The 13,404-nt window shown below is 43.6% G+C and overlaps 1 protein-coding gene across 1 annotated transcript in view; it reads right to left on the reverse strand.

Moving 5' to 3' along the window:
• Positions 1-13,404, reverse strand: part of SH3PXD2A (SH3 and PX domains 2A) — a 220,389-nt gene that overhangs the window by 95,071 nt on the left and 111,914 nt on the right.

The following is a 13,404-nucleotide window of genomic DNA, read 5'->3' on the forward strand; positions in this document are numbered from 1 at the left end:
TTAAAGGGTGCTAGCACCTTTGCTCGTGGCAGAACAGCTGAAAGCTCAGACAGCTGCTACAGAAGTGGGAAGAAATTACAGAAGGGAGCTGCAAGAACTGATTTGGCATAAGCAGAACCGAGGACAGAAATACTTCGCTATGGCTGTGCTTCCTCCCGGCGCTCTCTGGAGCCTCTCAGACCCAGCTCTGAAATGGTCTGCACAGGCAGGAGCCTGGGCAACGACAGATCAGGCAGAGAGAGCATCACTGTGTGGGCACAGTGCCCATGGCACAGTCACGCACCGCAACCGGCGGCGTTAATGTTGGGAAAATCACCCTATGAACCCACTGCAGAGGCAGGCTGTGTTTGCAGGAATCCCACTGGAGGGGCAGGCAGCAGCCTCTAAATTTTTGTGGGTCAGACTGCCAGGAGTGGGGGTTTTGTCCCTTGCAGCATGCTGTATACTCTGGAGGAATCAGAGAAGTATTGTCCCAAACTATGTATTTAATTTCAGGAGAGTTTGGGGGATCATCTGAAGAAATGACATGTGTCTTGAGGGCAGAGGTATGTCTACCCATAAATTCTGTTTCTCCCAGCGCCTTGCATGCACCCCGTGCCTTACATGTCTAGGATTTGCTTCCAGTGAGTAATAACTACTTGGGAGTTTTTTGCATCCTCTTTGAATTTTCCAATGTCATTTCTATTTCAATTAAATGGTTGTTTTGTCAGCCATGTCTGCAGTTGTATTTGATGTGAAGATGCTACTGCTCATGAATAGGCTGCTTCTTCTACAGAAGTGATATCATATGCAAATATAATGCCTGCTATATGGTGCCTGAAACAGAGACCCTCAGAATGAGCCAGAGAAGGCACAATCCCTTAAATGCAGTCCTCTGCCCCAGCTCTGCTCCCACGCCAGCCTGGAGCTTTGCGGTTGCTGTCAGTACAGCTTTCTCGGCATGTGAAAGTCTGTGTTTGGTCCTGCCCTGAACTGCCTCTCTTCTGACAGTGCTAAATGGCGAGAAGGTGAAACCCTGCTGAGCTCCACACATGTAATTTGCTTTAACCTAATATCTCCATCGTACACATCCTTGATGACCACTTCAAACCCTTCCGCCCTTTGCTTTCTGCAACAAAGCTCCTGGACCTTCTCAGCCCTACAGCTTTGAGCTGGGTTCAGCTGGGATTTCCCTCTGCAGCACGTTGTGTCCCCACCTCCCCACCTCTCTCTGTGTTGCACAAAAAGGGTGCACCCAGCTCTTGCAAACGTTAGCACCCATGAGGACCTGGGGAGGATGGTGTAGCTGGGCACAATCCCTAGAAGATAAACAAGATCATCCTTCCAGTCTTTGTCAGAAGGCCCTCAGCACACATTTCCAGGGCAATCTTCTGCCAGCCAGCTGTGATGGTGGCACCCCACAAGCATCCTAAGAGAGGTTGTAGGTGACCAGAGCATGCACAGCAGGGTGAGGGCAAGCACCATTAGAGAGAGGTGAAAGAGCCTTCAGCCTAACTGAAGTTGCAAAAGAAAACCTAACTCCTTTTTGCAACTTAAAAAAAAAATCACCCAATTTACACCATTAGAAATGGGGTATTGATGGATTGATACAGTTAATAAGCAACCAAAAATGGATAAAGGTGTTGCTGAATGTCTTTGCCCACCAGATCAGGCCGAAGTTGGTAACCAAGTTTGGAAAGTACAGTAGATGATTTGGCTGTGCTCTCGCTGTGCAACGGTGGCAAATGCCACACAAGGCTCAGAATTCAAACCTCGATCCTGAATGCTCTCCCACATCTTTCAGCCCAGTCTCTAGCTGGTTTTAGGGCTTGTGTGAGTGACTGCAGTAAGGTTTTAAATGAGGCTTGTTCTTTTAATTCTAAAGCATGACTCATCCATGCAATTTAAAGAAGGTAGAGATTAAAAAAAAAGCAAAATTTTGAAACTGTTTTTTCTTTCTACACACAGATCATGTGATGACAAGAGATATCACTCCATAAAGAACTTTTTCACTTTTTTTTTCTGTTCAGTTCCTCATCTGGCTGGCATTTCTTCCACAGCAAAAGCACATCATTTATGGAAGTGTACTTGCCCTTAAGTTTCCTCACACAAGCCCTGCAATGGGCAGACACATCCCACACCACTAATGCAAGCACAGAGCACTGTCCTCGATATGATGTGGCAAGCCATGTTTCTGGTGAATGGCAAACATGGTGCCAACAGAGGCAGTAACCGTTCACGTGGGCCAGGAGCTCTGGTCCAGCGAACCCCATCATTACTTCTCTAATGGCTTGTGCATGGTGAAAACAAACCTTTAGGTTAGTTTGAAGAGGGAAAAAGCTCCTTCCCGTCACTGCAAAGTGCCCAGTTGAGCAATTTAGGGTCAGCTACAAGAGGATGAAGCAGCAAGTAGCTCTCAGTGATGTCCCTTTGAGATCAGGAGTGTAACTAGCATCATCAGAGGATCCAGAGTGTATTCAAACTCTTGAAGGCAATTGAACCTACAACTTCTGGTCTTAGTTTCTAGTCTTAAGCACAAGATCATCCTTATAGAAGAAATTAAATGATCGTTACAAAGTATTTATCTGAATCACCACCCCCCCAACCCATGAAGCTCGCTAAAAAAAAAAAAAAAAAAGCCAACCATCAACCTATTGGGCAAGTTTTCATCTTTTCATTTATTCTTTCTGTAAGTTTTAAAGTCAAGTTTTACTGGGTTCTGATTTTGGAGTTCCTAAAGTCCAAAACATGTACCCCATGTCTCCCTGTCTTGTCACTTTTTCGTAGACCCACATTTCACTCATAAAATCAGGACAAAGCAGTATCAAATAAAATGGAGCTTGAAATAAAATCCTCATCTCCCCAGTGAAACTCTGAAAGCCAACATTTGTTCCTCCCAGCGAGGATGAGAAAAAAAAACACTGTTGAAATAGAAAGCAAAGAAGGCATAGCAACTAATCTCTCTGGCTGTGTAAAGTGCTCTTTGTATACATACTCTTCTCTTTTCTGCTAATGAAGAAAACCTGTGCTGCTGCTTTGCCACAGCAGCAGCAAGGAGCTCTGCCTGACTCCATGTTTATTTTTTATGTCCTATTATTCTGCATGTGATTCATCGATGTCTTTTCCCTCTCCCAAGTGACGATCTATAAGATGAATACCTCTCAGTCTCACTATTTTCAGAGGAGTGTGAGGCTGAAGTATTGGATTATGTCTCCAAAACAATAAAGGAAATTATTTAATGGTTTCTCTTAACTGTAAAAACTTCCAAGTAGAAACTCTGATCTTCTCCTGCAATACAGACTGCACCTGGCACACTGCTAGCCCTTAAATCAGACAAGAAACCTGGCCTTGCAGAAGAAAAACCCTTCCAAGGAAAGGTTCAATGAATGTCACGTCTGCAGCTACACAGGCAAGCTCACTTTCTCTTAAGCTCTTGCTCTTTTTATTTTTTTATTTTTATACACACACTCATATTTCCATTCTTCTTCCATTTCTATAAAAGAACAGACACCACCATCCTAATTTCCCTTCCAGCCATAGCTACAAAAATAGCAGTGCAACCAGCGGGTGGAACTAGTAGCAGCACTGGCAGGTCCATTCTTCATTAGCCAGGATCGCTCCATACTTGAACAAATGCCTTTCACAAAAATAGCATATTTCTAGCCTTTTTCATATCAGAATATAGCAATTTTGTCTAAAGTCTTCCTGTGGGGCACCACCGTTAGCTGACACTGAACCTCATTACTGGCAAGGAAAGTATTTCCTGCTGCTAACAATATTAAAATACCACTGGTGCCAAGCATGTCACACAAGCTGGACACACTCTTCTTGCTTTAATGACAAAGGAGAGGGAGGCTGGATGTTCTTTCTCATCAGCATTACACCAGGGTAACATTACTCATTTGAAAGCTAGCAATAAATGTGAAAGGAAGACCACGAGCATTGCTATAGAGCTAATTGCCTTGTTATCACACTAAGCTATCCACAGTCAGTCTGGAAATTTGTGAAAGATAAAAATATCTTATGTCACTGAATTTATATGTCACTTGTAATCTAATTTAATCATGAAGGTTATATTAACAATGTTATGGAAAATTTTTATGGCACATCCTTTCTTTAGGGACTGACTTTGCTGCTGTATTCAGTGAGAGTTAATAAACATTGATGTGTGCGTGCGTGTGTTTTCATCTATCTAAATACGTACAGATATACACAACCAAGCAGTGGCACAATTGGAAAGTTGTTTAACAAATGAGGAGTATCCTGACATTTGTTCAATAAAGCCTAAGAAATGTTCCAAGCAGCGGAGAAGACTGGAGGTGACTAGGTGCATCTGCGATGGACTGTTCCTCTCTCTTTAGCTGTACTTCTAATTCATTTTGATTTGTATCTGGCCCAGAGGGTTTCTCCTGCATCTTCCATGGAGATCCGGCAAGTCAGCAGAAGCCTCCTGCAGGAACCAGGACAGTTTGCAGAGCAACGCTGCATCAATGGAGGGGCTGCAAGGCTGCAATTTGGCTCCTGCACAGCTCCCCCTTGGAGGTGATGTATTCTGTCGGGGGACCTCATCCCTGCAGTACCCGTGATGCAAAGGCTCTTTTAAAAGCTTCTCCCCTTTGCCATGGGACAGCAGACCCAGCAAGCTCACTGTGTGGGATTCTTCCTTTCTCAGATATGGGCCCTTTTAGCCCAGGGCCTCTGCCTGTCAGTAAAGCAAGGCTTGGCTTCAACTCATTTAGCAAAGATTTCAGACAACCGTGAGTTTCAACTGTGAGAGAAAACAGTGCCTGCAAAGCATGAGGAGCTGTCAGACCCATGGAGGAGCACGGCCAGGGGAGCTGCACAGCAGACATTTCATCAGATGGGACAGAAGCTGAAGGGAAGGTAAATCATCTTCCTGTCTGTTTCTCAGTGTTTGCTGTCCAAAGGAGATGAGACAGTGACAAACTCTGAGTAATGGAGGTTAATCTGTATCCTCTAGAGTATTTTAATACATAAATTAAAATTGTTCTGTATTTGTTGGCTTTCGCTAATTCATGTTTAAATACATTGTAGGCGTTTATGTTCCCATGCTCCTTAATTCCTAAAAGTCTCTAGTGGTGTGGGTAGGCTGCGGTGGAGATGTATGACATTTCAAACAACTTGGATTATCATTTAATTGCCAATGATTTGCCAGGCAGATTAAAAGCACAGAAATGTTTTAACAAGAAAGTCCACTCTCTCCTTCCCAACACTCATATGGTTTGCAGCCAGTAACGAAGACCACTTTTTCACAAACTATTTTTCTTAGCGCTGCTATCAGATTCTGTGACTGTTTTTAAAGTAAACCAATATAAAAATACTTTGCTACTGCTCTTCACGCGTACAGAAACCTGAGCCTTGAGAATATATTTGCATCTTGAAACTCTCCTGATTTTCCTCAACAGCCAGACTGACATTTTCTACTTGAGACAAGACACAAAATCAAGCGTGACTGAGAACTGTCACTAGGTACCTGCCTGTCACCTGGCTGTTGATTTTCCTCAACAGCCAGACTGACATTTTCTACTTGAGACAAGACACAAAATCAAGCGTGACTGAGAACTGTCACTAGGTACCTGCCTGTCACCAAGGCCTATGGCTGGAGGAGCACCCGAACACCTTAATACTATACAAACACACAGGAGCTATATGGAGAGCGCAGGGTGAAAATTCGCATTCATGGTACTCCAAGCGCAAAAGTTTAACCATGTGCATGAAGGTATCTCCATTCCCACTGAGCTCTGAGACCCACATGACATGTAATTAAGCAAAATTAACTCTATACGTTATGCATCAGGAACACAAATTCAAACACATGGATGCATACAGCTCTACATTTTCCTCCTCCAGCACTCCATCCTCTGAAATGATAAAAGCACAGCTGATCTTCCCCGAGCCAAATAAACAGATGAAGGCTTTTTTCCTTCTTCTTTTTTTTAGAAAATATTCTGCTCATTTCCTGATATAAATCATTGCATTGTGGAACCCTCTCGAACATGAATCTGTCCTTTCTGAGCAGAGGTCGAGCTTTCTAGCCCTGTCAGAAAGGGCCCCATTGTGGCAGTCCCGAGACTCCAGAATTCCTAGCCGCAAGCAAAAGGGACTTGAGGGGCAAGAAGAAAATCTGGCGACCTGACTTCAAACCCAGGCATTTCTTGCTGGCTGGAAGCGGTCTCTGCTTGCTGCTAAGAAGGGTACGCCACTGTTGTGCAACCAGCTCCTTAAGAGAACGGAGACAACACAAAAGAGAGAATTTTGCCTTCCTGCCACCTTTCTGTTGTCTTCACAGCGTGGCTGTAATGCTGGCACAGAGCAAACAGCACAGCTTTATATACTATATGCTTCTGGTTAGGCTGCAGTGATTTTCTCTGCATCATATAATAACAGTGGCCCAGTTTGGCTCACCAGAACCTCCCAGCTGGAGGTCCTGATTTAGTGCTGACTTCTGACAGCCCCCTTGAACACAACAAAGTAAAAGTCAACCCAACTTCTCCCTGAGAAACTCCAAGCACAACACTGGAAACTCATCTGTAAGTGCAGAAGAGATCTTCCCTATACCAGTAACCTTAGCTTGCACAGAAAAGCCAAGGTTGGAAGGAGATGGACACTGCCTCCTCTCCAGCAATGCTCCCTGCACCTGAATCCATGGATTTGTATCATGAAGGGGAGGTGCAGGACAAGGAAAACCAGTGTCCTCTGCTCTGCACTCAGAGGATCCTGGAGATTAGCCCCGCACAGCACAACTTGAGCTCTGCCACCGAGTCCAAGGTGCAGGGGATGCAGACAGCTCCAAGATAAATGACACCCCCATGGACCATCTCAGCCTCACGCAGACCCACGGTGTTTGGGGGCGGCTGGCACCATTTCTTTTTTTGTGTAGAAGGATGGGAGATGGGTTCGAGGCATCCCGCCCCTTCCCTAAATGTTTGGGGACATTTCACATATTTCTGATTGATTGATTGATCTGAATTTGATTGATTCAATCAAATTCAATTCAATCTGAATCATTGATCTGACATTTCACAGATTTCTGTGCCAAGATTTCTCAGTGGTTAAGTTGATTGCTTGACTCCAGAGTGCAACTTCAGTATTTGGCTCAGGCTGAAGAAATGCAGAATTAGCCTCTTGAATTTTTCACAATTATATTTTTTTATGATGAAATTATCCTCCTGGAGGAAGACAGGGCTTTGGAATCGCACATTCAGCGTTTCACCAGGCTGTGAGATACAGGGCAGGGCGATCTGACAGCAAAGCCCGGCCTCCCCGGCACCAGGGAGAGATGGCTCGGCACAATCTGGAAGCTGCAGGACACTGGGGCAATGAGCTAACACCATGTGATCCTCTACTGCAAGGCTTCAGTGGCCTTGAAAAAGACAACATGAATGTTTATAGCAAGCTTTTTCCTGGAAAGAAGTATAAAAACAAGATCTTGCCTAAGAGTCACATCCTCATCTGTTTTTGTTTTACCCTGTTTATTCCTTCAGATGGCAAATTTCTCCACAGGACAGAAAAATGTATTTACCTTAGCAAGAACTCTGGGTGGAGGCGCTCTTCACCTCCTCTAAACTGACCTTGCTTGTCCCTTGCGGGGAGGCGAAATTTATCTCTGTCTTAAAATGACCAAGCATGTGTCACTTTATTATAGCCTTTATAGCATAAATGCTGAGTGATAAAAACAAGGTAATAAAAATTAATCATTCTCACGTGCAGCTTTTCCAGTTGTGCTCTTCACTTTGGGATTTTATTACACACATCTACATGCAGATACAATATATGTTTAAAAGATGCATCTAATCATAGTTACAAATTAAGTACTGAATATCAGAATCGTAAATTCAAATGTACCTTATAAACTAGTCGGGCTAATGAGCTTGCATATATATCATACGAATCTGATTAAAAGCTTAAGAAGGCAGCACAGGCTTTGAATCTTTACTTCATTTTTTTTGAGCCCTTCCTGATTTGAGGGTGGATCCCTCAAATTCTAGTTTCCATAGGAGATTTGGATCTAACCTCTGATGGGCAACCACATGATCCATCTGGGTTTCTAAATTGTAGCCCGAACAGTGATTAAAAGAAAAGGCAGAGTCCCTTTGCTGTCCCCCTTCAGGGACATGTTTCTTCTGCTGTTTCAGACTGACTTGATTGGAGCTACATGTATGGTGCACGGGCCACTGTCTCCTCCATCCCACGGTGGCACTGCCCCCCTACGGAAAACCTCCCTGAAGGGAGACATGGCCCACTGCGCACCAAGTTGTGCCTGCTCACGGGAGGCAGGATACCACCACCTTCGCTGGAGCATGCATGGAGACCAACAGTGTCACCCTTAAAACTCTCATCCCAGAGAGCGCTTGGAAAAGGAGAGAGGGAAGGAAGAAGAAAAAACTTGCAAGTTACAGATTTCCAAGCCTCAACCCCAGGTCCAGACACAGCTTGTCCAAAAAGGCGTTTGCCACTGAATTACTGCACCAGGAAGAATAGTTGGAGCACAGTAGTTTAAATCAAACTAAGAGAAGAGCTTCTGCATGCAACGCAGCTGAATCATGGTACTCACTGGTGTTAGACGTTGTAATCACCAAAACTAGGCATGGGTTCAAAAAGTAATGAGATAAATTCATGAAGCAAGGATAAATGGTGGCTATTGTACTCCATGCTCTGGATGCTTTGACCCAAAAAGTCTCATAACTGCTGAATGCCAGAAGCAGAGAGGATACACAAGGGAAGCTCACTCTGTATTTGCTTTGTTTCTTTTATTGGCTGTAAGCCACTGTTGGAGACAGGAGGCCAGATGGGGCCCTGGTCTCACCTAATTGTGGCCTTATAATATATTCTCCTGTAAAAGATCAGACTGGATTAGGATAAATTACATCCAAATCACACTGCGTTACTCAGCACATTAAATTGTCCTTAATCACATACTTTGATGGTCTAGATTCTTGCTTAAATTTACCTCCTGTGCATATTTCTGTGCCTATTTTGTTGAAACCACTGCTGAATTTCAGCTCTACATAACCAGGCTCTAATGAAAAGCCAATAAGGCTTTTTGATCAAGCTTTAATAGGACTCATCATGGGGACATACTCTGCTGTGGCAAAATGGTTTCCTCATCCTGTCTCTTTCAGAAATGTTTTGTGAGCCTTTAAAAGCAATTTAGCTCTGATTTATGTTAGGTAAGTGATTTCTGTTGCACATGTGAGTTACAAGAAAAGGGCTCTCATCTCAATTTGCTACACTGTTCAGGAAATCGGTTATAAATGCTGCAGTGCCTTCAGTGTCTCTGACTTCAATGCAGCGGAAACTAGCAATTTGAGTAAATACTTCATCATTCCTAATTCTCCCATATGCTGCATCCAATACTTGACAAGAGACAACCTATAGGATATTTTTTTTTGGTAAAGGGTACCGAGCTTCCCCTGCCTAGGCTGTTTACCTAAGCTGTTTCCAGAAGATATTCAAGGAAAGAAACATGTAATTCTTTAATAGAGAGCATATGAAACATGTTGATGACTATCTAATAAAATCGAGCATGCATTCAATGAGAGTGAGTCACCTCATCACAAGTTTAGAGATGAGGGCTGTAGAAATGGTGACTAAGCAAGCTCACGCAGTAAGCCAGGGGTGCAACGGCAACCCAAAAGTTTTGACGGCCTGACCTGACCTGCCAGTGGCATCCAACCAGCCCCAGGCGTAGGTTAGAGCAGGTCTCTTCACACCAGGGGACAGATGCCAGGACAGATGCCAGTAGAAGGACAGGAGCCACTGCAAAGTGCCTGTGGCCAGGAGGTGCATTGCCAGCGGCGGTAAGTGCTACAACCACTGCTGCTGCTTTGCTTATGGTGTTGCTGAGCAAAGAAACACCCCAAAATCTATGAATCCCTGAAGTAAAGGATCTCAAACAGCACATCAACACTTCTCCCACATTTCCATATGCCAGAGAGAATAATGATGGTAGCTACTAGGGAAATAAGGAACTATTTTCTGTAAAGTTTCTTCTATTGTCCAGTTTCAATCTTCCATGCCAGTTTGTGGCCTGGAATCACTCCTGTTTGCATTGTTTGCCACTTCCAGCAAGAGTTTGATTCCAATATCCTTGTAACTCCCCTTCAAGAAGCTGTAGGTTGCTATTATACCACCCCTTTACCTCCCCTTTGCCAAACAAGTAACAGAAACACAACAAAAATATCCAACTATTTTTTCTCCTATTTCTTCTCGCTCCTCATCTGGGGCAGAGGGACCTGAGAAAGGAGCAGTGACCCAAATGACAGTGGTCCAGTCTGCCTTCCTCTTGCTCTCCCCTCCTGCGTGTGGGAAAGCCCTTGACACAAGCAATCCCCCTCGACCCACATACCCTCGTCGTCCACATCCCACCTGTGAGCACGGTTCCCTATGACGAATCTTCAGGGCCTGGTGACACTGAGCCCTGGGGAGTCCCACAGGAATGGAACCCTGCAGGGAGCCCACCAGGAAGGCAAAGCAGAAGAGCTTCCTTCTGCTGGAAGGGCAGAAGCCTGCCCTTCTCCTTTTGACTGCCCAGGCTGCGAGGAAACCCACTCACAGCCTCCCCCCGAATGCTCTCCTTTGCCCTGTAACAGCCTCAAAACCACCCCACAGTGGGCACCGGGTCTCGGCGTCGCTCCCCAGGATTCCCCACAGCCCGTGCCAGTACGCGGTGCAAGCACTGGCACCAGCCCACACGCTGGAGGCTCGCACAGGGAAATCCTAGGCTGCCGCTGGCATTTTTGACATTTTAAAAGCTCTAAATTAGCAAAGTAAGAAATGAGTTACAGGCATTTCCAGACGTGGCCCAGGCCCTGCTAGACCTCCAAGCTCCCAGTAAAAAGGAGAGTGTGCCAGATGCTTGGTATTATACAATTTTGCATTCCTTTCTAGTGCTGTTCTTATGGTGTCTAGCACTTCTGCGTACTCATCTGGCTTTTTAGCACCATGCTGCTTGGACCTCTCTGTCTTGCTGCTCCTGCTACATGTCCAAGGGCAGTGGGACCTTAAAGATTAAGACAGCAGTATGCATAGACAGCAGATGGCTATTGCATCTGTACTTACTTTGCACTGCTAAATACCCTATTGCCCTAGCTAGTTTTACATCCCCTTTTAGTGGTAGATCTCTCTCCTGACTTTTTAAGATCATCTGTTGCACATATGGCCCTAAGAATGGTAAATATTTTTTCCAGGAGAGGCAAAAACTTATGATGCATGTGGGAAGACAAGATCAAGCCCACAGTATGAACTCTGACTTCTTCATCTGGTGACTGTAGTCTTTCCTTTCCTCATTACACTTCCTTCAGTTAGAACCGTGAGATTAAAACATGGCCGCTTCCCAAATCTGCCTCAGCAGCATGTCCTCAGTTAACTGTCTTGCAACATCAAATGTCTTTCCAGCATACTGAAAAGTAATGTAGTTCTCTATAAGACACCAATTTTATATACCTTGGAATTGTTGTCTGCCTCTTTCTACGAAGCAGCACATAGAAGGATCTTTCAAGTCATCAGGTTCTTCAATTTACTAGTCAGAGACATAAATCACGGCATGTAAGATCTACTGCGAGTTCATGAACTCTAGGAAACTTTTCTAATCACTGTCCTTTGAACTGAGCTTTTTCAGAAACTGTAAAATTCCAAAACATATCTAGTAAATGCATCTAGTAAATTTTGCCGGATTGGCAACTACTAAAAGCAGACTTGTCTTCCCTGATTATGTACCAGCATCAGGCAGTCTTAAAACATCCTCTCTGATTCTAACACTAAAATGTAAAAGAAAAAAGAAATCTTGAGCTTGTCTTGCCCAATATAACTGTTAGGATTCATTAAATGACTTCAAGTTATCATTGACAGGCACCAATTAAGCCAGAAAAATAGAACTTCCCGAAGTTAGCTCTGATTTATGTTAGGTAAGTGATTTCTGTTGCACATGTGAGTTACAAGAAGTTAAAACCTTTCAAACACTAGGGTTAATTTTCAAGGTAATGACCATAACCTCTTTCAAATCCCCAACTCTGATAGCAAGTCCCACTCCTCCCCAAGAGGTTAGAGAGCTAAATTACGTGACATTTGCAAAGAAGCATCACGAACCTTTGCTGCGTATTCCACCCTTGGAAGTATCAGACCCGCTGAACAAGGACATACTGAGCACCCCATGAGTGAATGGTGACTGCTGTTTTTCGTATCGTGGGTATGAAATTATAAATAAAAAAAAGCCCTATACTTCAAGATGCTGTAAGAGATTGTTTCAGTCTCAATACTCAGTTCATTCTGGGAAGGAAACAAAGAAAATAGCACAGCTATTTCAGCCTGGATCAGTATAAGATTCCTGAGACTAGAGATGGACAGATATACCCTGAGTTTTACAGATCCATCAAAACTTCCAGTAAATTTTACTTGGTTGGTATTTGATCACATAATTAGAGATTATAATACAGAACTTTAAATTGACTTCACAGAGACAGAAGATGTTTTCACTAGTACATGTATGGATCCATACTAACACTTCCTTGAGCCTTACTCAATTAAAAGGGCAAATCAAAAAATCATATTGACCTCAAATATTTGCCCCAAACCACCCCAAATCATGTCAACTGACTTTTTAAGGTCACCAGCACTAAATATTAAATACCTCTTGAAAATATAAGAAAATATCATCTTTTTATATGCATTCAAAACATACGCAGAACATAAAAGGCATCAAGGCACATTGAGCACAGAAGCACCATCACACACCATGAAACAGTGCAATGTCTGAATAGACCAAAAATTTTGCATTCCAGTTCAGACACAAATTTGGATGTTGTTCAGACCTGCTCATGCAGAAAACCATAAATTTCTCCTTGTTCCTTTTATGTAACTCCTGTCCAATTCTCAGTCCAGACATTAACTTTTAATTCACCTCACACATCTCCAAAGGGGGTGTGTGTGTGGTATTTCCAATATCTTTTCCCATGTTCTAGGTTCATAAAAGTGAAGAGGCATAATGGATTAATTTAATTATTTCCATCCATTCAGCTGGTTATAGAAGACGACCTTTTAATTCAGCTGAAAGAGAAATTACTTGTTCCTTCAAAATGAGCACTGATTCAGGGAGTATTTCTGGCCTGCAAGATTAAGGATCTCTATGTTTTTGGAGCTAAATGGCCATTGGCAGCTTATTACTGCTGTAACTGTTCACGTTATCTGATATATAGATATCAGATGTGGGCGAAGGGAAAATGTCTTCAATTGTCAGGAATTACACCCCCTCCTTTTAGGCTGTTGATCTCACTTGCTCAGTAATTCACAAGCTCAGAATATCAATGAGGTTCTGTAAATTGCCCTGCAATCAGCTTTTGTGCACTATTTTCTCCCTTTGTTACCTGAAATGCCAGAAGCTGGACAGTAAGCAACCACACTCTCAGC

The sequence above is a fragment of the Pygoscelis adeliae genome, unplaced genomic scaffold (assembly GCF_000699105.1).
Source record: "Pygoscelis adeliae isolate BGI_AS28 unplaced genomic scaffold, ASM69910v1 Scaffold317, whole genome shotgun sequence".
NCBI lineage: Eukaryota > Metazoa > Chordata > Aves > Sphenisciformes > Spheniscidae > Pygoscelis > Pygoscelis adeliae.